Here is a 24,571-nt window from a genome sequence, read left to right on the forward strand (position 1 = left end):
CCTTTGATAATTCTAGAGTCTCCAAATAATCAATCCAAGTTAAGAACGTAAAAAGCTAAATTAAAATTCAACCAAGCATTATTTTATCAAATACTTGGTGGGCACAAAATAAAAGCATAGAAAAATAATAGAGAATGTAATATCTAAAACCAACAATTGCAAGCATTAATCATAACAAATAAAGGAAGAAGAAATAAACATGAAATACCTCAAATTGCATAAAAAGGGAAATTGAATCTAACATGAGAATTCATAAACTAAATTGGCAACATAAAGTAATCAACAAGGGAAATAAATAAACTAGAATGCCAGAACAATTAAAAGTAGAAGAGAAACTAAATTTAAATAGGATAGAATTCAGAAATTGAAAGGGAATAAAACTAAGAATCCTAAAACCTAGAGAGAGGAGAGAGCCTCTCTCTCTAGAAAACTACATCTAAAACCTAAAATTATGTGAATGAAAGTTGAATGAATGATTCCCTCACTCTGCAGCCTCTATTCTGTGTTTTCGGGCTTGGAACTGGGCCAAAAACAGCCCAGAAATTACCCCCAGCATCTTCAGTGTAATGCAGCACGTGACGCTCTGTCACGCGTACGCGTCGCTTGGCAAAAATCCTGGTCACGCGTACGCGTCGCCCACGCGTACGCGCCGCCCACGCGTACGCGCCGCCCACGCGTACGCGCCGCCCACGCGTACGCGCCGCCCACGCGTACGCGTCGCTGCCAGCTTCTTAAAATAACATTTTCTTGCGTTCCTTCCACTTTTGCATGCTTTCTTTCCGTCCTCTAAGCCATTCCTGCCCTATAAAACTCTGAAAATACTCAGCAAACATATCACGGTATCGAATGGTAATAAGAGGGGACTAAAATTAGCAAATATAAGGCCAAAGAAGCATGTGTTCGATTAATGCACAGAATTAGGAAAGAAAATGTAAAACATGCGAATTATATGAATAAGTGTGAGAATAATGGATAAAACCTACTAAATTAAGCACAAGATAAACCCTAAAAATGGGGTTTATCATTGAGTCGCAAACGAGGTAGGGATTTTTCTTAAAAATTTATTTTAGGTTACAGAGTTATTATAAATAGATATTGGTGTGAAAAATATATTTCTGTGATTATGTTTGCCTTGTGGATGTGGTTGTTTGCTGGACTGAATTACTGATTGTTTTATTGCTTGAGTGGTGTGCGGTTGTTGATAAGGAATTGGTTTGAAAAGTTATTTAGTTGATTATTATGAAAAGTGTTTTTTCTTTGTGTTGAAGTTAATTTGAGATATGAAAATGAATTGATTTTGGAAGCGGTTTGATTTTGAATTAGTTTGAATTTATAAGTGATTTAATATTTAAGCTTGATAGATTTTGAAAAATATTTCTTATTGGAATTGATTCGAGTTGAAAATAATTTGATATTAGAACTGCTTGAATTTTGGAAAATGATTGAGAAGGGTTTAAGGAGTGTTTGGATGGGACCCAAAAAGGGTGGCAGAGTCTGAGTTTTAGAGTAGATGCTGCCAAAATTTTATAAAAATTGGAAGCTTCGTTTGAAGTAATTATTTAAAAAGATTTGCTTTTAAAGATTATATGTTTTAAGTTTGATTTATTTAGAAAATAATGAATTATATTTTGAATTGGAATTGTTGATGTACAGAATAGGAGAATGGAGGATGATGATTGAATTTAAATGAAGGACGATGAGGATTGATTTTAAAATATGATTTTTGAATGAATTTGGAAGTGAGATATGAATTGATGATGAAAGTGATTTAAAAGAGAACGAGACTTGTAAATTTGAGACAATTTTTTGGCCCTCTGTACGTAAGATGTGACTAGGGACTTTAACTCCTCGGATTCACCCCATAGGCATGCATATATATGAATTTGAGCTTGGGGCTTTGTCTCTCTCCACGAATGAGCTCGGAAGTTTTTCCATGGATATTATTGAGCTTGGGGATGCGTACAGAGGGACTATCCAATGGATAGCTACCTGGACATGTCGGGTTGGCTGTATAACCGACAGATGAGCTCATTAGCCATAGGGCAAGCATTCATCATATGCATCTATGTGACATTGTTTGGGTGTACATATTGTAATTGGTTTGCCTATGTGAATAATTTTGTTTAATTGCTAATTACTATACTTGACATAACTGCTCTTGATTGTGTTTGACCTTCATTATTTTTGCTTGTGATTGAAATTGGTTGGGTTGTGGTGAATTGGATGTTGATTGAGCTGTTTGGGCTTGAAGCCGTGATTGATTATGTGATGGGCCAGAGGCCGTGATTGGTTTGTGTTGTGGTTTAGTAAAGTATGAAATATCAAGCTGGTTCAGCATAGGCTTAATGAACCTATGTTTGGAACAGGTTGGTCATTCATACTATTAGGAAACTTTTAATATTCTTTTATCTGAAAAGGGAGTTTGGATTTCTGGTTAATTAACTAATTTCTTTTAAAATGGTTTTGGTCTTTTGATGGTTAAACCATCAGTTTTCAATAGATTCACGAGACAAAATTATTCACTAAGCTTGAAAACGATTTTCTTATTAAATATTTTCTTATGACAATTCTAAAACTTAGTGGTGAAACCGTGTGGTTAGGTTCTCACTCCCCACAGTTTTATCTTTTTAGGACAGACGAGGAAGCTTGCAGAGTTTTAGTTAAGTTTCTAAATATGTTGTTTTTATCTGTATACATATGTTATAGACTTTCCCTCGCCTTTGTTATTATATCCTTGTAAGACGGAAAGGAGTAGTAACTGTAATAATATATATGTATATAATATTTGTAAGTTGTTTGAGTAAAAATTTTTGTATATATGTATATGATTGTTTATTTTCAGTTAAAAAGTATTTCCGTTCTTTTTAAAAAGAAAACAGCGATATAGTTTCGAGTCAAAGGCTCCTATTTTATTATTAAGTATGTGAAGTCATCGTAATTCTTCTTACTATCAGAGTAGCGTAGCCGAAAGCATGATATTCTGATAGTGAGGGTGTAACACTCAATATCAAAATTTTCATTTAAACTCATGTATCTGCATACAAAACAATCACCAATTTACCAATCTTACCTTTTTCTGGCTTCCGGCCCAACATTCATCATTTCAATACATAACTTATAAATACACAATCACCATTCAATATCAATTTCAACAACATATCAACTATACATATTAATTCTATCTAAATACACAATTCAAACTTATTCCTAGAGGCATCTAGCCTAGGATTTCACATTACATTACACGGTATTTAAATGAAACTTAAAATGTATCTCAATGGCGTCAAAACCAAACCCTCAAACTTGAAGTCCACCAAGTCAAAGTTCAAAATTCACCTCTGCCAAGCTCAAACACTACCAATGCTCAATTCAATGCCTCAAGTACTCAATCTACACTAATTTCGCATAATATGTAAAATACTTAAACTCTAGAGTTTCATAAAACTTCGTAAAAAATGAGAAAAGTAGTTTTTATCTTTATCTACTCAAATTAGTGATGATATCTAACTAGAACTCAAGCTAGAATTCCCCCAAAACACAAGAATCACGAAGTTCTATGAACACATAAGCCAAAAATGTAATTGTCACTCTAAAATCAAAATTGGAGATCGGTGAGGAAAAGGCTTATGGAATTTCTTAAATGAATTGAAGAAATTGACAAGAGATTCGAGTGGCCACAAACGACTTGTCAATTGGAGGTCTGGATCAAAAGTTATGGAGCTTTGAAGATCAGAGCGGGTTAGGATTTGTGTTCTTCTTTTCTCTTTTTCTTGAATCCGTGTCTCTCTCTTTAAAAGGGGGAAAATGTGTTTGTGTTGTACTGAAATGGAGTTTATATAGTGTGGGCTTGGGCCCACTTGGGCCTAGTTCATCCGATGTAGCCTGTTGGCCCAACTTTGGGGCAAAACATTTAAGATTGGTGTTTTAATTCGCATTACAAGTAGTTTTTCTTTTCCATATTATAATTTCTATTTTCTTAATTTCTCAAGCTCATAATTAATTTTCTTATCCGCAGTACCGGATAGTTTAAGTTGGTATGGCCAGTTAAATTACTGGCACGCATCCTTACGCATTTTTCCGCATAAATTTACATTTTCCCACTTGAAAAAATTCTTCGAATCCAAATATCAAATTTAAATTTTCTAATTATGATTCTAAATTTTTCTACCCCCGTCGGCCCATATTTAATTAATTATTTATTTAGTTTTTTTTAATCAGGATTTTATAGACTGGCTTCCCAAATGTGAAATACAACTAAAAGAAAACTTGGAGAAGTTGCAATTAGAGTTGATTCTTGCATGAACTAACAAAAATAAACTAAACTAAACTAATTAATCAGCTGAGTTTAAGGAAACAAAAACAATAATTTGATGATGATTAAACATTATCATCTAGGGTTAAAAGTCCAATTTTGTGTGTAAATTATTTATTCATTGTGCAAAAATCTATATTACTCAAGAATAAGCCAAACAAAGTAACTAGCCCAATAACAAACTAATTCAGTTTTAAAAGGCCCAAAATCAAAAGGCATCCCATTCTTTGGTCTAAGAAAATAATTGCTGATCATAATTCAAGAACAAAAGCAACACTCTCTTTTCTGAACCAAAGCCAATGCAACAAACTCATTCTCTCTCTTCTTTCTCCAACCCACGTGATTAGTTCTAAGAACAAGTAAAAAAAAGAAGCTCATATTAGGGTTCAAATCAAGAAGAAAAAGGAGATTATCAAAATCAAGTAACAAAAGAAAAAGAAGAAAAAATTCAAAGGTTAGGGCACCAAATCAAAGATCAAATTAAAGGGTAAATTAGAAAATCATTTCTATGTTTGTTCTTCCATAGTAGATTGTTGAAGATGCTTTCCTCCTGCATGCATCATTTGGAAAATTGAAAAAAATGGAGGTTGTAAAGTTCTTCTGCAAATCAAGGGTCAAGAACAAAAATTGGAGCTAAATAATTGATGAATGGCTTAGATCCTTGAAGAAAATTAAAGAAGGAACAAAGAAAAGTAGTTATGAACAAATGCATGTCAACTTTAATCACTGTTGTTGTTCTGTCTCTTTTCTGCGCTACTGCTATGTTATTTGGAGAAGAAGAACAAGTCAAAGATGTTCAAACCAAGTTCAAGTTTTGAAAGCTTTACTCCTTTTTAAAAAGGGGTAAATAGCTAGAAATTGAAGAAAGGAGTAAGCACACAAGTTTGGGTTTTCATAATGTTCAAGCTATCCTTTCTTCTCCTTCATGATTTTACATTAAATTTTTTGTTCTTCAGTATTCATCTTTCTTTGTTTTTTTCAATGAAAAAAGGCATTAAGTGAGGTATCAGTAAATTATGGAGAAAGAAAAAACCCATAAGGTTGGTTTAAGACCATTATTAGGAAAAGTTATGTCCGAATTTTTATAAAAATATAAGAATTTAATTAAAATGAATTATGTGGATTGCGTCTTAGATACTTAATTGAAAGGTTTGATATTCAATAATTAGAAAAGAATACTAAAGCCTCTTTGATGATGGTTATTAATTGTTTATAAAATTGAAAAATGGGTATTCTTTTAAAGTGTTAAGATTAAAGTTAAAATGCTTGAAAGTAGCTTAAAAGAATACTTAAGAAGGATAAGAAAGGGTTTTAAATAATAAAAAGAGGAATCTTATCTTGCATAAGTATTAAAGGAGTTTGAATACTTATAAACTAGACGTTTTGATATTATGATTGATGAATGGCTGAAAGTGTACCTTTCCGGTGATACAGAGAAATGTATAAAATTATATGGTGATGCGGAAGTATGAATGATTATGTATGTAGTGATGTGGAGGTATGATTGATTATTTGGTGATGCGGAGGAATGACAAAAAAAGGGGGAGAATGAGAAATGATGATTGAGAAACTGTGAATGATGAACAAATGATTGAAAATGGATAATTATATATGAGAATCGGTTGTTTAATTGGGCCTTTGTACCAATTGTTAATGTGGGGATGCCCATCTAACTGATAGCCTGTTTCTCACTGAATGCACATATGCTATAGCGATTATATGATTATGATTTTAGCCTGACTGACATAGGTAAACCTGTGTGACTTTGGTATCTGACTGAGATGGGTCCACCCATGTGATACACCTGCTAACTTATTCAGTGGAGAAACCATATTTGGGGTTTGCCCTGGGTAACATTGATGACTGCACATCATGTTATATTTTTCTATGCTTTTTCACCCAAGAAATTAATGTTTAGTGCTTAATTATTGAGTATTTTTGTGCTTAAGCCATATATTACTTTGATCTCTTTGAATTGATTTGTTTTGTAGAAAATGGTAGAGAAAGAAGCAAAAAGCACAAAATAAGCTCAAACGCAAAAAAGAGCAAGTTAGCAACTCAAGTTAGCAACTTCAATAAAAGATTTTTGGCTCTAGGAAGAAGGAGAGCACGTTGGCAACTTAAAATCCAAGTTAAAAATGCCCTCTTGCAAAATCTTTGGCTCCAGGAAGAATAACAAACACCTTGCTAACTTGGAAAATCGAGTTTAGCAACGCCACTTTTTGGGCTTCTTGGCAGCCTGACATTGTCTTCTTCAAACAAGAATAACTTGAGCTAAAAAACTCTAAAAGAGGTTATTCTAGTGGCATTGGAAAGTAGGAATTAGGAGCTTTCCAAGCATATATGGCACTACATGGTGGACACTAAATCTGGAGGAGAAAACTTGCCCGAAAAGTGCAAGGATGAACATGGTATCAACATGTAGTAGGCCAGCTGACCTCTTCACCTTCCATGGAGTATATCTTGAGTTGTAGAGCTTTAAAAGATGCACTCTTAACGGCATTAGAAAGTAGACATTGAGAGCTTTCCAACGATATATCATAGGATGGATTTGACATACTTTTAAAGCTTCAAAAGTTGGCTTCATTTGGAGCATCAGAAACTGAACACGTTGGCAACTTGGAAACCAAGTTGGCAACACCCTTGCAAGAATTTGGCTTCCTGGGAGGTAGAATACACGTTGCCAACTTGAGGAAGGTGAAGGCGTGTTTGCCAGCAATGCCTACAAGCTTGGCAGCCTTGGAAGGTAACCCACGTTGCCAACTTGAGAAGTGTGAAGGCGTGTTTGTCAATAACGCCGGCGACCCTGGCAGCCTGACCTTGTCCCCTTCCATGGAGTATATCTTGAGTTGAAGAGCTTCAAATGATGCACTATCAACGGCATTAGAAAGTAGACGTTCAGAGCTTTCCAACCATATATCATAGTATGGGGTTAACATTTTTTTGAAGCTTCAAAATCTGGCTTCATTTAGAGCTTCAGAATCTGAAGGCGTTGGCAACTTGGAAATACAAAGGCGTGTTTGCCAAAAATGTCTACGATTCTGGCAGGCTGACCTTGTCTCCTTCAATCCATAATAACATGAGCTACAGAAGTCTAATTGAGGTGCTTTCAGTTGCGTTGGAAATCTGACATTCAGAGCTTTCCAATGATGTATAATAGTCTATAGTGGGCATGAAATTGAAGCTCAAATCATGGTCATATTTAAGCCCTAAGAACAAGAGCAAAGACTTGGACCTCCAGGGAACTAACACACACGTTGCTAACTTGGGCTTGTGAAGGTGTTATTGCCACTAACGCCCAAGTGACCCCTAGAGCTTGGTTTTGGCTCAATTAACTTCACTCCGAGTCCATTTAAACCTGAAGCAAGCAAAGCCCATAAATCTCAACCAATCAAGTCTACAAGAATCATCTAGAATAGTTAATTTTTATTTTGATTGTAATTTACTTTTAATTTCATTTCAATTTGTAATTTAGGAAAGCCTATATAAAGGCCATAGTTTCATAGAATTGGGGAGGTGGATACGGAGGAGACCAATTTGGAATTCTATGAATTGGCACACTCCATTGGGAGTGGGTCTTCGGACCCCTCCCCTCATACACTCTTCTTCCCTTTCTCTTCTCTTTTTCCTTAGTAGTAGTTTAGTTTAATTTGTAATTTTCATTTATGAATTCTTGAATTTTCAATTTCTATTTTGAATTCTCACTTTTACTTACATGCACTTTAATTTCATGCAATTTAGTTTTCATTTGAGAGCAATGACCACTTAACCTCTGCATTTGGGAAATGAGCTCTTTTCAATTTTGATTGAATTTATGTTTATCTCTTCTTCTCTTCTTCACTCTATCTTCATACTTGAGTATCTATTAGAACCCTTGCAAGAGAGTTTCGAGAGAAGGATCATAGGGTTTAGTTTGAGCTCTCTTGGCATAATGAAATTGATTATTGATTTAGAGTTGGTACATGACATATAACCACTCTAATATTGGGGTCTTTGGATTTATGTAATATGAAATTAGAAATCATGTTTGTTTTTCTAAGAAAGAGTTTTTGTGCTTCCAAGATTCAATCACCACCGAGAGGGGGATTGAATCTATTAGAATTTCATATGAGCCTCGAGAGAGGGATTATAGAATTCAGTTTGAGGCTCTTCTCTCATAATCCTCTTGATCAACACATTCTTAGTTGGTATGTGAGATGTAACCACTTTGAATTGAGGTCTTGAGGGTTGTTTGATTTTTGGATTAGAAATTGAACTTCATCTCTTCTCATGACCAATTAGATCACGAGAGTGGCAATTGATTATGTTGATAGAAATCGAGTCACCAAGAGATTGGGACTCAATTACTTACAATCTGCCATGGATCTATCTTACATGATTGAGAAGGAATGAGACCCATTAATTCATGAGGAAACAACATCTCCAATCCCTTATGTCTTCCATCTTTACTTTCAGTCATTTACTTTCAAGCACTTTAATTTCTTGCATTTTACTTTCTTGAACTTCGCTTTCCCGTACTTTATTTTTCTTGCTCTTTAATTTTCTAGCACTTTACTTTTACGTCATTTACTTTTTTTGCACTTTATTGCTTTCTTTTAATTTCTAGTCATTTATATTTCCTCTTGATTATCACTCCAAAATGATTATCTAACTAGAATAATCAATTTACTATTGATTGCTTAATCCTTTAATCCTCGTGGGATCGACCTCACTCTAAATGAGTTTTATTACTTAATGCGACCTGGTATACTTGCCGGTTACACGTGAAATCTAATTTTTCATGTATCAAGTTTTTGGCGTTGTGGGTAGACAATCGACACATGAGCTCATAACGTAAATAGGAAAGACATTCGTCATATGCATTTGTGTGAATTGCTTGGGTGTTCTTGTGTTGCTGTACTATGTGAATTCCTTGTGTTGCTTGTTATTTGCTTGGGTGTTCTTGTCTTACGTGTCTGCTTGTGTTCGTTGGTTCCTGAATATGACAAGGATTAAGGTAATTGAGAACTGATGTGTAAGAATGGTTAATGAAATTGAGGTGACTATGAAGTGATTTCTGTAATTGAGAACTGATCAATGTAACTCAAAATTAAGTAACATGAACGGATTTATTTAAAGGAACATAGTTTGAAAAAACTGACTAAAGTCTTTAAAGTAAGTTTTAAAGAATTCTAAAGGTTAAATAAAGGTTTTTATTTTAATGTTATAAGGAAATTATTTACAATTTATTTCTTTATTCTCACGGCTTTCACTTTTCCAACTGAAAATATGTAGTTTGTTCTCCCCCAAAAATTTGTCACCTTTTCAGTGATACAGGTTTAAAGACTCAGTATGAAGTTGTGGGCGAATAGTAAAATTTATTTACGATTCCTGATACTTTTATGGAGTCCCCTCGCTCTTGTTGCTTAAGATTTTATTTTATATAAAGGTGGTAGGTTTGGTATGTTGTATTTGAATTTTATTTGATTTTTTTTGTATAATATTTATTATTAATACTATTTATATGATTATTATTACTTGTAAATCATTGATATATGACTTTGATAAATAAAAACCAAAATTTCCTGGAGTTTTCTCATAACTAAAGTGCGATATCGATATAAAGGCTCAATATTAAATAGATAATAAAAGAAAGCAGGTTAGTAACACCTTACTTTTAGTACGATCATGACGTGCTAGAAGTTGGGTCGTTACACATGACCACCAAAATTTTGAAAAGCAATGCCAAGTTCTAGGCCTACGCACCCCTTGTGCATATGCTTCCTTCTTTTTCGTGAAAAAAAATTTTCATGCATACGCACAACTCTCAATTCAAAAATTCGGAAATGCAAAATAGTAGGAGGTTCGGTGCGTATGTACTAGTGATGTATACACGTCACTTTGACTTTTTCCAGCTCGTGCGTATGCACGGCAGATGCATACGGACCAATTCAAAAATAATGAACACCTTTTCTTGTGCGAACCCTAACTCACACTAACCCTTCACTCACTTCTCTCTTGTACAAACACTCTTCTCCTCCCTTCCTCTCTTTCATCTTCGCCACCATTGCAGCCCAGCATCTCTTAACCACCCTCAGCCGCTACCAACAACCATCACCACTGCTCCCTTCTCTTTTTCTTCTTATTCTTTTCTTTCATTCTTCTCCCCACCCCCCCAAAACCGCTATACTCTCTCCCTTTCTCTTAGAATCGGAGCGGCAGCCCTATTCTTTTTCTGGTGACCATTTGCCATCTCTGGCCGTGGCAACAACATAGTACCACCGCATCCCTCTCTCCCTTCTCTGCTTCAAACATTTTTGTTCTGCATTCCAGGTTTTTATTGAACTTTGTTTCTCTTATGTTTTCAAGTTCTAGTTATTTTCTAATTTCTATTTAGTGGATTCTAGGTTATTAGGATAGGTTAGTTTAGTTTATTGGATTCTGATTTTAGCTAAAAGTGTTTGGAATTATTCTGTTTGCTGATGAATATTACTATTGGAATTGCTGATTTATGATGGATAATTGATGATTTTGCTAATGAATTATTGTTGCCATAGTTTGAATATTATTGGGTTGTGTGGAGATTTATTATTTTATTGTTGTTTTGTTGAATTTGTTGCTGGGGTATTAAGATTGTTTGATTCTGTTAATTCAATGTGTTGATTGTTGGGTTATTTGATTATGCATGGGTATTGCTATTTTGCATTATGTACTACTAGTGTGATACTTCATCATGTTATTAGGCTTTCTTGAGTCCTCATTTCGATTTATTTTGATTGATTAGACTGCTGTTATGATAAATTTCTGATCAACGCTGCTGATTTTTGGTGTTACTGATGTTGAATTTTATGAATTGGTGCTGTAAAGTTTATTAATTAATGCTATTTTGTGTTGTTTATAACTTTGCATGCCAAATGTTTGTAAATTTGACTCACAAAGCTTCTTATTGAAAATTTTAGTCAATTTTTTGCATCCTTGCTTGTTCTCCTCGTATTTTGACTATGTGCATTGATGAAATTTGATTTGTTTTCAATTCACCGACATTTTTGAACTTCGAATGTTTGAGGTTTTTTTCCTAATATTGCAAGTTTGATACACTTTTTCGTATGTGATGCTATTTGATTAACTTTGTTTGTGCTAATTGGTTGGGTTACATTAGGCGTGAACTTCAAATTTTTTATATCAATCTTGTGATGTTAGTTATGAAAGCATTACTGTTTGAACATGCTATCCACACCTTATTTGAACATTGTTCTTGTTTTATTCATTCACCAATTTCTTATGAATATGCCTCTATGTATTGCTTGTATTCTAAATTGCATATGGTAACTACCATGTAATTGGAATTTATGATTCTGGTTTGGCATTTAATTGAGAATGATACTTTTGTGTACTGCGTGTGTTTTGTTTGTAATCTTGGCTTGTTTTCTTTGTTCCTATAGTTAATATTGACTTCCCCTCAATTGTTTTTACGATGAGCAATAAAGGAAAAAAGATGAAGGAAAAAGTAGAAGCAAGGAGTCAAAAAAATGGAACACCGTAACAAGCGGCGTTATGAGCACCTGAAGAGATTAGCCAGTTGTAGCAACCCACCTCCTGAGAAGCCCGATACCACTAAGACAAGATCAGAGCAGGGTGAAGAAGAGAATCGGATGATGGACTTGGATGCACACCAATCACAACACCCTGAGAATCCACCAGCTGAAGGTGGAGATTTGTAGAGTCTCCATGACCCCTCCCTAATCATAGCAAGCGCACAATGGACCATGCAGAATTTAAGTGTGAGGGAAGATTGGATCAGGATTGGGTCGTAACATTTCTATTCCAAACACTTGCACTTTTATTTTTATTATTATGATGTTTTTTTGGATTACTTATTAGTATTTTGATACTTCGAATCCCCTTTTTCTTGTTTATTTGCATTTTAGTTCGGTTGTATATAACTTAATACTTTATTTCAGTTCTAGTATGTTCTTTCTTTTCTTAATATGGTTTGTACATATTATTTTTATCTTTTGTTGTGTGTAGATGAATATTAGATAATATGATCTAGGTAATTTTTCTCTATATGCATGAGATGATTTAGATTATATAGAATAGGAAAAAGAACTTAGAAATTTGATTTTCATCCAAACACCCTTTACAAAAAAAAAGATTTTTTGATACTTGGTTAAAATAATAAATTTTAAAGAATTTGTTTTAGGGCATCCCATTAATTTGAGTAAAATTTTTCTTTTGAACTTGCTTGAAAAATAAGTGTGGAATATAGATTAGAGCAAGAACACACAACCAAGTGAGGTTTGAGCCTTAAGGTGTGGTACATATTTCAACTACTATTTTATTCTTGTGTGTGTTATTCTCTTTCTATAATTGCAATCTTTGAATTGTCTGATTTTTTATGTCCAAGTGGTGTACGAATACATTTATATGATTGAGGCTATTCTTTCATTTTAGCTCACTTACCCTTTAATCTACTATTATATCCAATTTTAAGCTTTTTTTTTACCTCTTTGTTCATAATTTTAGTACAACACTACCCCTAAGAAAATAATAATAAATGTCCTTATTTGATCTTTGATTAACTTAGGTGAGTTGGTGCTGTATGATCTAAGTACGGGAGAAGGAAAAAGGAAGAAAACTTTGACAGAGGACAAAAATGTATTTTGTATTTATTAAAAATCATACGAATTGGGTATATATTTATGCATTAAATTCTTGGACCATATACATTAATCTTGGGTATATATCATGTTAAAAAAATTGTGAAAAATAAAAAAGGAGATGAATGTTATCCCAAAAAAAAGTTTGAGAAATAAATGCATGTGATGTGAATCAAGAAAATGCATGAGTGTGGTAAGTGAATAATGGATAGTTAGGTTTTGCATTATAATTGAATAGGTTATTGTAGGTTAGGTGGGAGTTATACTAATCAAAGATTTAAATTCTTAGTCCACTTGAGCAAACACATTCTCACCTTTACCTTAACCCCATTACAACTATTGAAAGTCCTCATGATATTTGTATGCATGAATTCAATATATTGTTGATTGTTAAAAGAAGAACAAGTCTTAGAAAGCAAGATTAAAAGAGAATTGAGTGAAACAACCCTAAATACTTCAGCGATTGGAAAATATATACATCCGATGAGGGTTCGATTGCTCAGTTCTATGTTCCCTTTTCTCGTAAAATCTTATCTTGCATGTTTGTAAAATTTTCTAGAACTCAAAGCAATTAATGGGATTAACTTTATTGTTATTGTTTTTAGATCTCTATGTTTATATATATTTTTGGAAATTGATTTATTTTGATTAGTTTTAGAGTACATTTTGAGCATTCTTGGCTTGGTTTTAATCTTGAGTCATTAATAACCAACTTATGTTGGTGATCTAGATTTGTTAGTTAATCTTATTTCCATTGATGCTACTTATGGATTGGGATTAACTAGGCCTATTTGACTTTCTCTCAATATGGGGATAACGTAATAGGCTTAACTCTTGGTAATTATTGTGTTAATATTAATGATTAGGATAGAAGACCTTGGTTCTCAGTCCTTTCCATGAATGTCTCTTTAGTATTTGTTATCTTTAATTGTTTTCTTTATTTTATTGTCATTTAGATTATTGTCTTCTTATCCGCAAACCACCCCTGTGAATCTCATAACCGATAATACACATACCTCACTGCAATTCCTTTGAGAGGCATCACGAGGTTTAAATACTCTCGGTTATTATTGGTTTGCATTGTGACAAACAAAATTAAACTTTGGTGTGAGGATCAATTGCTGTTTTGGACTATGCTTGCAACGAAACAATTCTATTTCTATTGAGAGATTCTAAGCCGGCATAAATATTCACCCATCAAGTTTTTGGCGCCGTTGCTGGGGACTTACAATGTGTGCTTGTTATTACTTATTGTTCATATGTGAATATTTTAAATAGTTTGGTTTTTGTTTGTTTGCTAGTTTTGGTTTAGGAGTTTGTCTTCTTTGTTCTTATTAGCTTTTGTCTTTACTGTCTCTTTTCACTATAAATTCTTACCTTTTTTGCTATGAATTTGGTTCAAACTATGGTGTAGGAAATGAAAGTTTCAACGAGGGTTTGCATCAAGGATTTAGTAATCAAAGGTGGAAGGAGACTCAAGCATATGCTCAATCTTCATGGCAACAACCTCCCCCGATTCCGTATAGGTATAATACTCTTATTGCATACCAATCTAATAGATGTGGTGGACCTATTTGTGGTTGTCAACCACAATCATCCTATGCATATGAATCCCCTCATCAACATTATTATCAACCTTACTCACAAGTCCCATACCACCATTCCCCTCCATATGATCCTAACCCATATCTACTATACCAACAACCATATGAACCATAATTAGAGCCACCACCATTTCAACACCAATAATCCCAAGAACCATCACTTTTATATACACACTCTCACCAGGATGAACCACCTTTAACTATGAAATCTTTCTTCCAAACCATGAGCCCTCTTTTTCACCATCTCCTTCATTGAATGAAGCTCTCCAACCTTTAATGCAAGAACAAAGAGGGCTAGAGACCATAGTGGCTACCATGAATGAAGCCATTAACCGTGTAGTCTCCTACCTATGCTCATGCAATCAAGACACTCCCATTGACGAATATGGAGGATTCACCGAAGAGCGTAATAAGGAGAAGAGCTTGGAAAAGAGGAAAAGAGGCATGAATTGCCATAAGTGGAAGATGTTGACATCATTCAATTTGAAGGAGTGGTTGGAGAATTCGGAGAGGTTGATCAAGAAATGGATTCAATCATTAATGAGTTTTTATCTACACTAACAAATCACCCCGATTATTTAGTTAAACCCTCTCCCATTGGACATGAAATAGAGGTCAAGGAGGAATGTGCACAACCTCTAAGACGCTTTGTAATGGGGAAAGATTAGGAGAAGTTGTCAAGCAAGAGGAGGGAAGTGAAAAGGCTTGTCTAGAGGTTGAAGTTATCGAAGAAGAGCACAAGGGAGTGAAAACTGTCTTGCCCAAGTTATTGGAGACCTCTCTCCCTAAGTCACCATTATCCATCTTAACATTTGAGTGGGTAAAATTCATGTCCCTAAATTTTATTATCCCAATTGAATATGGGTTGCTTGAAACGGATGGTCAACTTAGAAATATTTGTGGATTCAAGAGTAAAATAGAGATGGTTAGGGGTTGGAAGCACCATTCTAGGTTCATCATGGTTAAATCATCAAAGTTTAAATTCAATAGTTGGAGGGTTGCTAAATTGAATCGGTCTAGGAGGATGTTTGGGTGCTTGTGTGAGAATTCTAAAGTGAGGATACCACTCGGAAGGAATTGCCATGATCAACTTGAAGATGGGTGCAAAAACAAGGTATGGGATCTCGGATTACAAGATGAGGATCAATTTTTGGAGCTCTTGACTTGTGTGGAACTCCAACATAGTTTGGTGCACTTGGTTGGAAATTTCGGCAATCAATGGAAGTCCAAGCATTGGTGGAGGTTCAAGGACGAATTCAAGCACAAGCCTCCTTGATTAGAGCTTTCCAAATTGTCCAACTAAAGGACAATAAACAAAAGTGTAGGTGGGAGAGACCCCACCATGATAAACTCTTTCCACTTTTCTCTTTTGTATATAGTTGATGAATAAATTGAGTTTCCATTATTAGGTACTTCCTTTTTCTATATCACTCTTGTATTTATTGCTCTTAGATGTTAGTTGCTTGGCTAAATTTTAGCTCTAGGTTGCATATTTAAATAGTCAATAATATTCTCTTGAATTGCCTTTTTATTTTGCATTGCATGTTTAAAGATTTGGTTAATTTTAGAGTTTGGCTTGTATTTAAAGGAAAAAAAACTCTCATGCGTACGAGTGCCTTCTGCATACACGTGACCTCCCATCCTGAAGAGAATCGTGACCGTGCCAGGATCGTGCGGGTATTGTGTCGCTGCATGGCCTGAACAGAGAGTTATGCGAGAACTGTGCATTTAGCACAATTCCAACTCGCGCGTACGCATGGCTTCCGCATACGCGCCACCTTATATTTTCCCATGTCACGCATATGTGTGACCTTCAACGTACGCATGACCCCCCTGTTCACATACTCTTCTTTTCTTCTCTTCTCTCTATTTATTTTCTTCTTTTCTCTTTCTCTTCTCTTCTCTTCTCTCCCATTTTATCATCATTCACCATTTATTACCATCTCCATTAATTAGTTAGTTGGTTAGTTTTGTTTTAGTAGATTAGGTGGTTAGGATAGTTTAGATTTTAGTGATAAGTGTTGGATTATTGATTTGATTTGCTGATTCTGATGAGATATTACTACTGATTACTAACTTGATGCTATTTTAGCATCATCATTATGAATATTTATTGTTGAATTTCTTTGTTGAGCTTATGCTTTGTTGCTTGGTATTGAATTTTCATGCTTAATAATTGTGCATACCAAGTACTTATGAATTGCCTTCAAAGCACTCTAAATCTTTTGAATTACATGTTTTGGCCTCCATGTGATTTAAATTCTTTAACCATGACTAGGCAATTTCCTGATTGTTGATGATGTGCATTTATCTTAATCCATTGTGTTGCTTGATCATATGCATCCATATTGATTATTCGTTTAATTACAAGGTTATGCTTATGCCTTAATGACATGTTGACCCTTAATTGCCCAACTATCTGCTCTACACATACTTGAAACTAGTCATTTTGGCATAATACTTCATTTGTGAAACTGGATTGTAAGCTCATCTAGTGACATCTTTTTGAAATTTTTAAGCTTTATGGACCATGCTTGCTATGCAACTAATCTCACCTTATATCTCTCTTTTCATATATTGCATAGCACCCATGCTCCCCCACTTTATGTCAATTAGGTGATGCAAACAACAAAATTCAAAGTATGTCATTGATTGATGTGTGATTTTTATAGTTTCTTTTGTTCATTAAGTTTCCTTGCACATCAACCAATTTCTTTCATTATCCATTTCACAATTGCTTAATTCTTGCTTGAGTTCTTTCTTGCGTCTTTATTACTTGTTTGTTTGTTTTAACTTACAAGTTTTCTTTAGAGTATCTTAAGCACACTAGAATGAGTGAAGTGCATACTTCTTTTGGGTAATTGTGACATAGCTTTCAATGCTAGTGCGTGTGTGTTCTAAACCGCGCACAACTTAGAATTCACACAATTGCTTTCATCAATGTCACACACTAATTCACTCACTTCATTTTAGTGATCATCACCTCATTCCAACAATATATGCTTCCTTTCTTTTGCATTTACTCGTCTTACTATCCTATTTTTTATCTTGCAGGATGATTCATCATAAGCAAAAAGAAAAGCAGAAGAAAGAACATGCAGCAGCCGGTTGATCCACCAGCCGAAGGTGGCGATTTGCGTAGTCGCCGTATCCCACTTGCTCATTTTTGAATGCCCCGAGAACGGTGCAAACTTTTAAGTGTGCGGAGGTCGTCCGACCGATCTGCCAATCTTGAGTGAAAAATTATAATCCCAACACTTTCACATTTTAATTTTTCTATTATTACCATATCTTTTAGAATTTTTAGTTGTATTTTCTTGGTTTGCATATATATAATAAGCTTAGTCAAAATAATGAGATTTTCCAAGGAAATATCTATAGGGCACCCCAATTGATTTGAGTTTAAACTTTTCATTGAAACTTGCATGATTTATACATTGGAAAATACAGTTCTTGAGCTAAGAACACACAACCATGTGAGTTTTGAGCCTTAATGTGTGGTTAAACTATATGAACCACTATTTTCATTCTTGTGTGTATTATTCTCTTTCTATGATTGCGATCTTTGATTTGTTTGATTCTTTATGTCCATTATTTTGTGTATGAATGCATTTATATAATTGAGGCCTTGATTTCATTTGAGCTCACTTACCCAAATAGCCTTACTCTTTTATCTACCTTTGTTAACTAATTTTGATCTTTTTTTAATCACCTTTGGTTTTTTAGTTTAGCACATCATTACCTCTAAGTGAAAAATAATAAATATCCTTAATTTGGATCTTTGATTAGCTTAAGTCAGTGAGAGTGTGTATCATTTAAGTATGAAAAAATTTGGGAACTTTGGTTGATAAAAATGTGGTTTTTGTTTCTTTTGAAAATATTAGAAATTTGGGTACATACTCATGTATGAATTATGTAAACCATATGCATTCACCTTTTGTATATACTATGTTATTGTTGAAAAGAATATATATATATATATATATATATATATAAGAAAAAAAAGAAAGAAAAAGAAAAAAAAAAGAAAAAAAAGAATAAAAAGGGGACAAAATGCTCCAAAAAAGAGTAATAATAATAACGCATATGTGTTATGGTTGAAAAGAATACATGAGTATGTGGAAAAAGTGAGAATTATAGGTAGCTAGGTGTTGTGTTAAAATTATATAGATTGTTATATGTATTTGGTGAGAGCTTAGGTTATTTAAAGATGCAAATTTCAAGCTCACTAAGCCATATATATCCTTACCTTAACCCTAGTCCTATTACAACCTTGTGGAAAGTCATCATGATAATTGCATCTATGCGTTGAATGATTGTTGATTGTTAGATAAAAAAACAAATCTTAGAAAACATGATTAGAGGAAAATTGAGTGGATCAAACCTAAACACTTGAGCGACTAGAGTGTATATGATGCGTGAGCATTTTATACCCTTTTTCATAGCATTTTCTAGTAGTTTTTAGTTAGATTTCATTAAGTTTTGATTTGTTTTACTGTAAAATTCATCTTTGGATGCTACTTTGAGTTTTTGTGTTATTTTTATGATTTTAGGTGAATTTTGGGCGAATTTGGAAGAATCCTATCCAGAGACGAAGAAAGGATAGCAGATGCTGTCAATCCTGACCTTTGTGCATTCCAACGAGCATATCTTGAGCTATAAAGGTCCAATTGACGCGGTCTTAACAGCGTTAGAAAGCTAACTTCTAGAGCTTTTCAACGATATATGATAATCTATACTTCTATTCCAGAATCACTACCAACACTGGCATTAAACATGCACACCTGGCGTTTAACGCCCAAAGAGGAGCAAGCCCAGCGTTGAACGCCCAAAACTGGCATTCAACACCAGCCAGGGAGCAAGGACAGCAAGCATTACCCCCTATGGGCGTTCAATGCCCAGAACCTAAGTTGAACGCCATGCATCAACCAAAGCATATAACTATGTGGGCTCCAAAGTGGATTTTAGCACTCCTTAGCTTATTTTATCTTATCCTTGAAACTTTTAAATTAAAATTAACATCTTTAGAGTTAGTATTTACTATTTAAAGAGGAGATTACTTAGGTTTATAGACATATTACTTTGGATCTTCTTTTCTATTTTTTTTGTAAGTCATGAGCAACTAAACCTCCTGGTTAAGGTTAGGAGCTCTGTTTATTTCTATGGATTAACATCATTACTATTCTATTTTAATATATGTTTGATTCAGTTCTAAGGTGTGTTTTCGTTTTTCATCTAAATGGAACTGGGTATGTCCCTTTTCTACATGAGTTACTGTGATCCTCTGACCAAGGTGCTTGAGCTACAGCTTGAAAACACTCCTCCTAAACTATAATCTATCTGGGCTAATTAGATATGCGACATATACTCCGGTTAGTTTTGGGTAAATTGAGGTTTCCGTGGTGCTAAACTAGTTTTTTGAACTTCACCCTATGATCCAAAAGATCTGACCTTGTCTGTGGCAATTTTAGTAGGACTGGAGGAGATTAAATTGCTAGGGAAATAAGGATTAATCACTTACAGTTTGCCATAGAATGAATCATTCATTGTTAAAGTAGTTAGTAAGAAATATTAATCCGGAAAGATAAACATCTCTGAAACATTAACTGTTTTCCTTTATATTGATCTTATGTCAACCTTTTCTTGCTTCACTGATTTATGCGTTTACATCAACAATAACCACTTTTACTATTTGCCTGACTAAGTCCACAGGATAACTATTCCTTGCTCAATCCAATAATTCTCGTGGGATCAACCCTCACTCACCTGAGGTTTTACTTGGACGGCCTGATGCACTTGCCAATGAAGTTATGCGAGTTCTAATTTCGCGCACCAAGTTTTTGGCGCCGTTGCCGAGGATTGTTCGTAATTGACAACTACCAGTTGTCATGTTGCTTAGATTAGGTACTTTTACTAGCTTTTGTTTGATTATTTTTCTTTTTAATTTTTCGGTCCTTATTTTATTTCTATCTTTCTTAATTTTTGATTTTCAGATTTTAAGTTTAGTGTCTTTGTAGTGTTTTTCCTTTTTTTTGTTTATTTCGACCAAAAAAAGCTTTCAAAATCTTTTCCCCCTTGGAATTTTTCAAAAATTTTAATTCATGAATCCTTAATTTAACTTAATTTAATTTTAAACTTTAAGTTTGGTGTCTCTTTAGCACTTCTATCTCTTTAATTTCCAAAAATTACCTTCGAAATTTTTGTTTGTGGTACTTACCTTATTTTAGTTCGTTTCTTTGGACATCTCACCAGGAGCTCTGTATACTCTGACATAGAGACTCCCGGTTTTCTTGTTTCTTTTTTTTTCACACAGGAACAGTAAGACCACTATGGATCTAGATGAAAGTCCACAACCAGAAGAACTTTGGGATCCTATACAGCTCCCACCCTTGATCTCTATGGAAGGAGCAACGGTGTGCCTCCTATTAGAGTAGACAATTTTGAGCTCAACCGACAGTTAATCACTCTAGTACAGCAAAACTGCCAGTTTCATGGACTTCCACAGGAAGAATGATAAGTGGATTTCTTATACACTTTTTCATTGCATTTTCATATTGTTTTCAGTTAGATTTTATTAATTTTAGTAAGTTTTAGTATGTTTTAGTGCAAAAATAACTTTTTGGATGCTACTTTGAGTTTTTGTGTTTTTCCTACGATTATAGGTGATTTTCGGGCAGAATAGAAAGATTCACAAAGTCTTGTTCAGAGCTGAAGAAAGGATAGCAGATGTTGTCAGATCCTAACCTCTATGCACTCCAACGGGCATATCCTGAGCTACAGAGGTCTAAATGATGCGCTCTTAATGGTGTTGGAAAGCTAACTTTCAGAGCTTTCCAGTAATATATGATAGTCTATACTTCGCTTCCAGATCACTGCCTATAATTGGCGTTGAACACCCACATCAGGCATTCAACGCCCAAGAAGGATCAAGGCCCAGCGTTGAACGCCGGTGTTCAACACCATCAAGGGAACAAGGTAGCAGCACGTTCACCCCCTAACTAGCATTCAACGCCCAAACTCCAAGTTGAACGCCAGGCTTAGGACGAGCACAAGACCAAAGTGGGCCCAAAGTAGATTTTCGCACTCTTTGGATTAGTCTAGTTTATCTTTGTACTTTTTAATTTTAAATTAACATCTTATAGGGTTAGCATCTCCTATTTAAAGAGGAGATCACTTAGATTTAGGATAATCTGGAATTTGTATCATACTTTTCAGATCTACATTTTCTTTGTAAATTATGAGCAACTAAACCTTCTATGTTAAGGTTAGGAGCTCCGCTGATTCCTATGGATTAATAATATTACTGTTTCTATTTCAATATATGTTTGATCTCATTCTATGATGTATTGTCGTTCTTTATCCAAATGAGACTGAGGATGTCCCTTTCTCTACATGAGTTCTTTATGAGTTCTGACCCGGATAGTATTGAGCCAAACCTTGAGAATACATCACCTGAACCAATAATTTATCTGGGCTAATCAAGGATACGTGACATATAATCCAGTTAGTTATGGGTGATGACGTTCTTATGGCTCTAAGGGTAGAATGATAGAGCATTATTCTCCGATCCGGAAAATCTAACCTTGTTTGTGGTATTTTGAGTAGGATCATAAAGGAGAATCAATTGCGTGGGCTTCATCCTCGGCCATAGTGAATGACCATGAATTAACTTGATGAGAGAACATGAGTTAATCTCTGACAACTTTGCTATGGTTTAGGGGAAATTGACTTGATGAGAGGACATGAATTAATCACTACAGCTTTGCCATAGAATGACTTATTCATTGTTGAAGTAGCCAGTAAAACTTGTTAATCCAGAAAGATAAAGCATTTATGCGTGAGCATCTTTCCTATATTTTCCTAGTGAATTTGCATTTAAATTTGTAAGTTTAATCAATATTTAAGTACATTTAAGCCACTATGAATGCTACTTAGAGTTGTGTGTGATGAGCGGATAATTTATACGCTTTTTGGCATTGTTTTTACTTAGTTTTTAGTATGATTTAGTTGGTTTTTAGTATATTTTTATTAGTTTTTAATTAAAAATCACATTTCTGGACTTTACTATGAGTTTGTGTGTTTTTCTGTGATTTCAGGTATTTTCTGACTGAAATCGAGGGAGCTGAGCAAAAATTTGATTCAGGCTGAAAAAGGACTGCTGATGCTGTTGGATTCTGACCTCCCTGCACTCGGAATAGATTTTCTGGAGCTACAAAAGTCCAATTGGCGCGCTCTTAATTGGGTTGGAAAGTAGACATCCAGGGCTTTCCAGCAATATATAATAGTTCATACTTTGCATGAAGATAGATGACGTAAACTGGCGTTCAACGCCAGTTCCATGTTGCAGTCTGGCGTTCAGTGCCAGAAATAGGTTACAAGTTAGAGTTCAATGCCAGAAACAGGTTACAACCAGGTGTTCAACTACAGAAACAGCCCAGGCACGTGAGAAGCTTAAGTCTCAGCCCCAGCACACACCAAGTGGGCCCTAGAAGTGAATTTTTGCACTATCCATCTTAGTTTACTCATTTTCTGTAAACCTAGGTTACTAGTTTAGTATTTAAACAACTTTTAGAGACTTATTTGGTACCTCATGACATTTTAGATCTGAACTTTGTACTCTTTGATGGCATGAGTCTCTAAACTCCATTGTTGGGGGTGAGGAGCTCTGCAGCGTCTCGATGAATTAATACAATTATTTTTGTTTTCCATTCAAACACGCTTGTTCCTATCTAAGATGTTCATTCGCGCTTCACTATGAAGAAGGTGATGATCTGTGACACTCATCACCTTCCTCACCATGAACATGTGCCTAACAACCACCTCCATTCTATATCAGATTGAATGAGTATCTCTTAGATTTCTTAATTAGAATCTTCGTGGTATAAGCTAGGATTGATGGCGGCATTCATGAGAATCCGGAAAGTCTAAACCTTGTCTGTGGTATTCCGAGTAGGATTCAAGGATTGAATGGCTGTGACGAGCTTCAAACTCGCGATTGTTGAGCGTAGTGATAGACGCAAAAGGATCAATGGATCTTATTCCGACATGATCGAGAACCAACAGATGATTAGCCGTGCTGTGACAGAGCATTTGGACCATTTTCACTGAGAGGATGGGAAGTAGCCATTGACAACGGCGACACCCTACATACAGCTTGCCATGGATGGAGCCTTGCGTGTGTGAAGAGGAGTACAAGAGAAAAGCTGAAATTCAGATGACAAAGCATCTCCAAAACTCCAACATATTCTCCATTATTGCATAACAAGTATTTATTCCCAGCTCTTTTATTTTTCGCAATCCAAATTGATAATTATAATTGATATCCTGACTAAGAATTATGAGATAACCATAGATTGCTTCAAGCCAACAATCTCCGTGGGATTCGACCCTTACTCATGTAAGGTATTACTTGGACGACCCAGTGCACTTGCTGGTTAGTGGTATGAGTTGTGAAAAGTGTGATTTACAATTCGTGCCCCACGTTTTTGGCGCCGTTGCCAGGGATTGTTCGAGTTTGAACAACTAAAGGTTTATTTTGTTGCTTAGATTACGAATAATTTATTTTGTTGCTATAGAGTCATTAAATCTGAGTCCTTTAATTTATTTTCAAAAAAAAAAATTTTCAAAAATATTATTTTTCTTTATTAATTTTCAATTTTTTTTTCGTGAGTTTAGTGTCATGTTTTAAGTTTGGTGTCAACTGCATTCGTATCTTTTTCTCTTAAATTTTCGAATTTGTGTTCTTTATTCTTCCTTGATCTTCAAGTTGTTCTTGTTTATTTTTCTTGTTTGATCTTTGGTTTTTCTTGCTCTGTGTCTTTTCTTGTTTTACTTGTGCTTTCACAAAACATTAGTTTTCAAAAAATTTATTTTTAGTTATTAAAAATACCTCTTTAAAACAAGTGTTACATTTACTGCTCAATTGGCTAGAGCGTTGGTTTATGTTCTTGGTAATTGGGTATCTTCCTTTTAAAATCTTTTTCAAAAATAATTTTTCTTTGATTGAATCTTGTGCC

The sequence above is a fragment of the Arachis ipaensis genome, chromosome B06, assembly GCF_000816755.2.
Source record: "Arachis ipaensis cultivar K30076 chromosome B06, Araip1.1, whole genome shotgun sequence".
NCBI classification, from domain to species: Eukaryota; Viridiplantae; Streptophyta; class Magnoliopsida; order Fabales; family Fabaceae; genus Arachis; species Arachis ipaensis.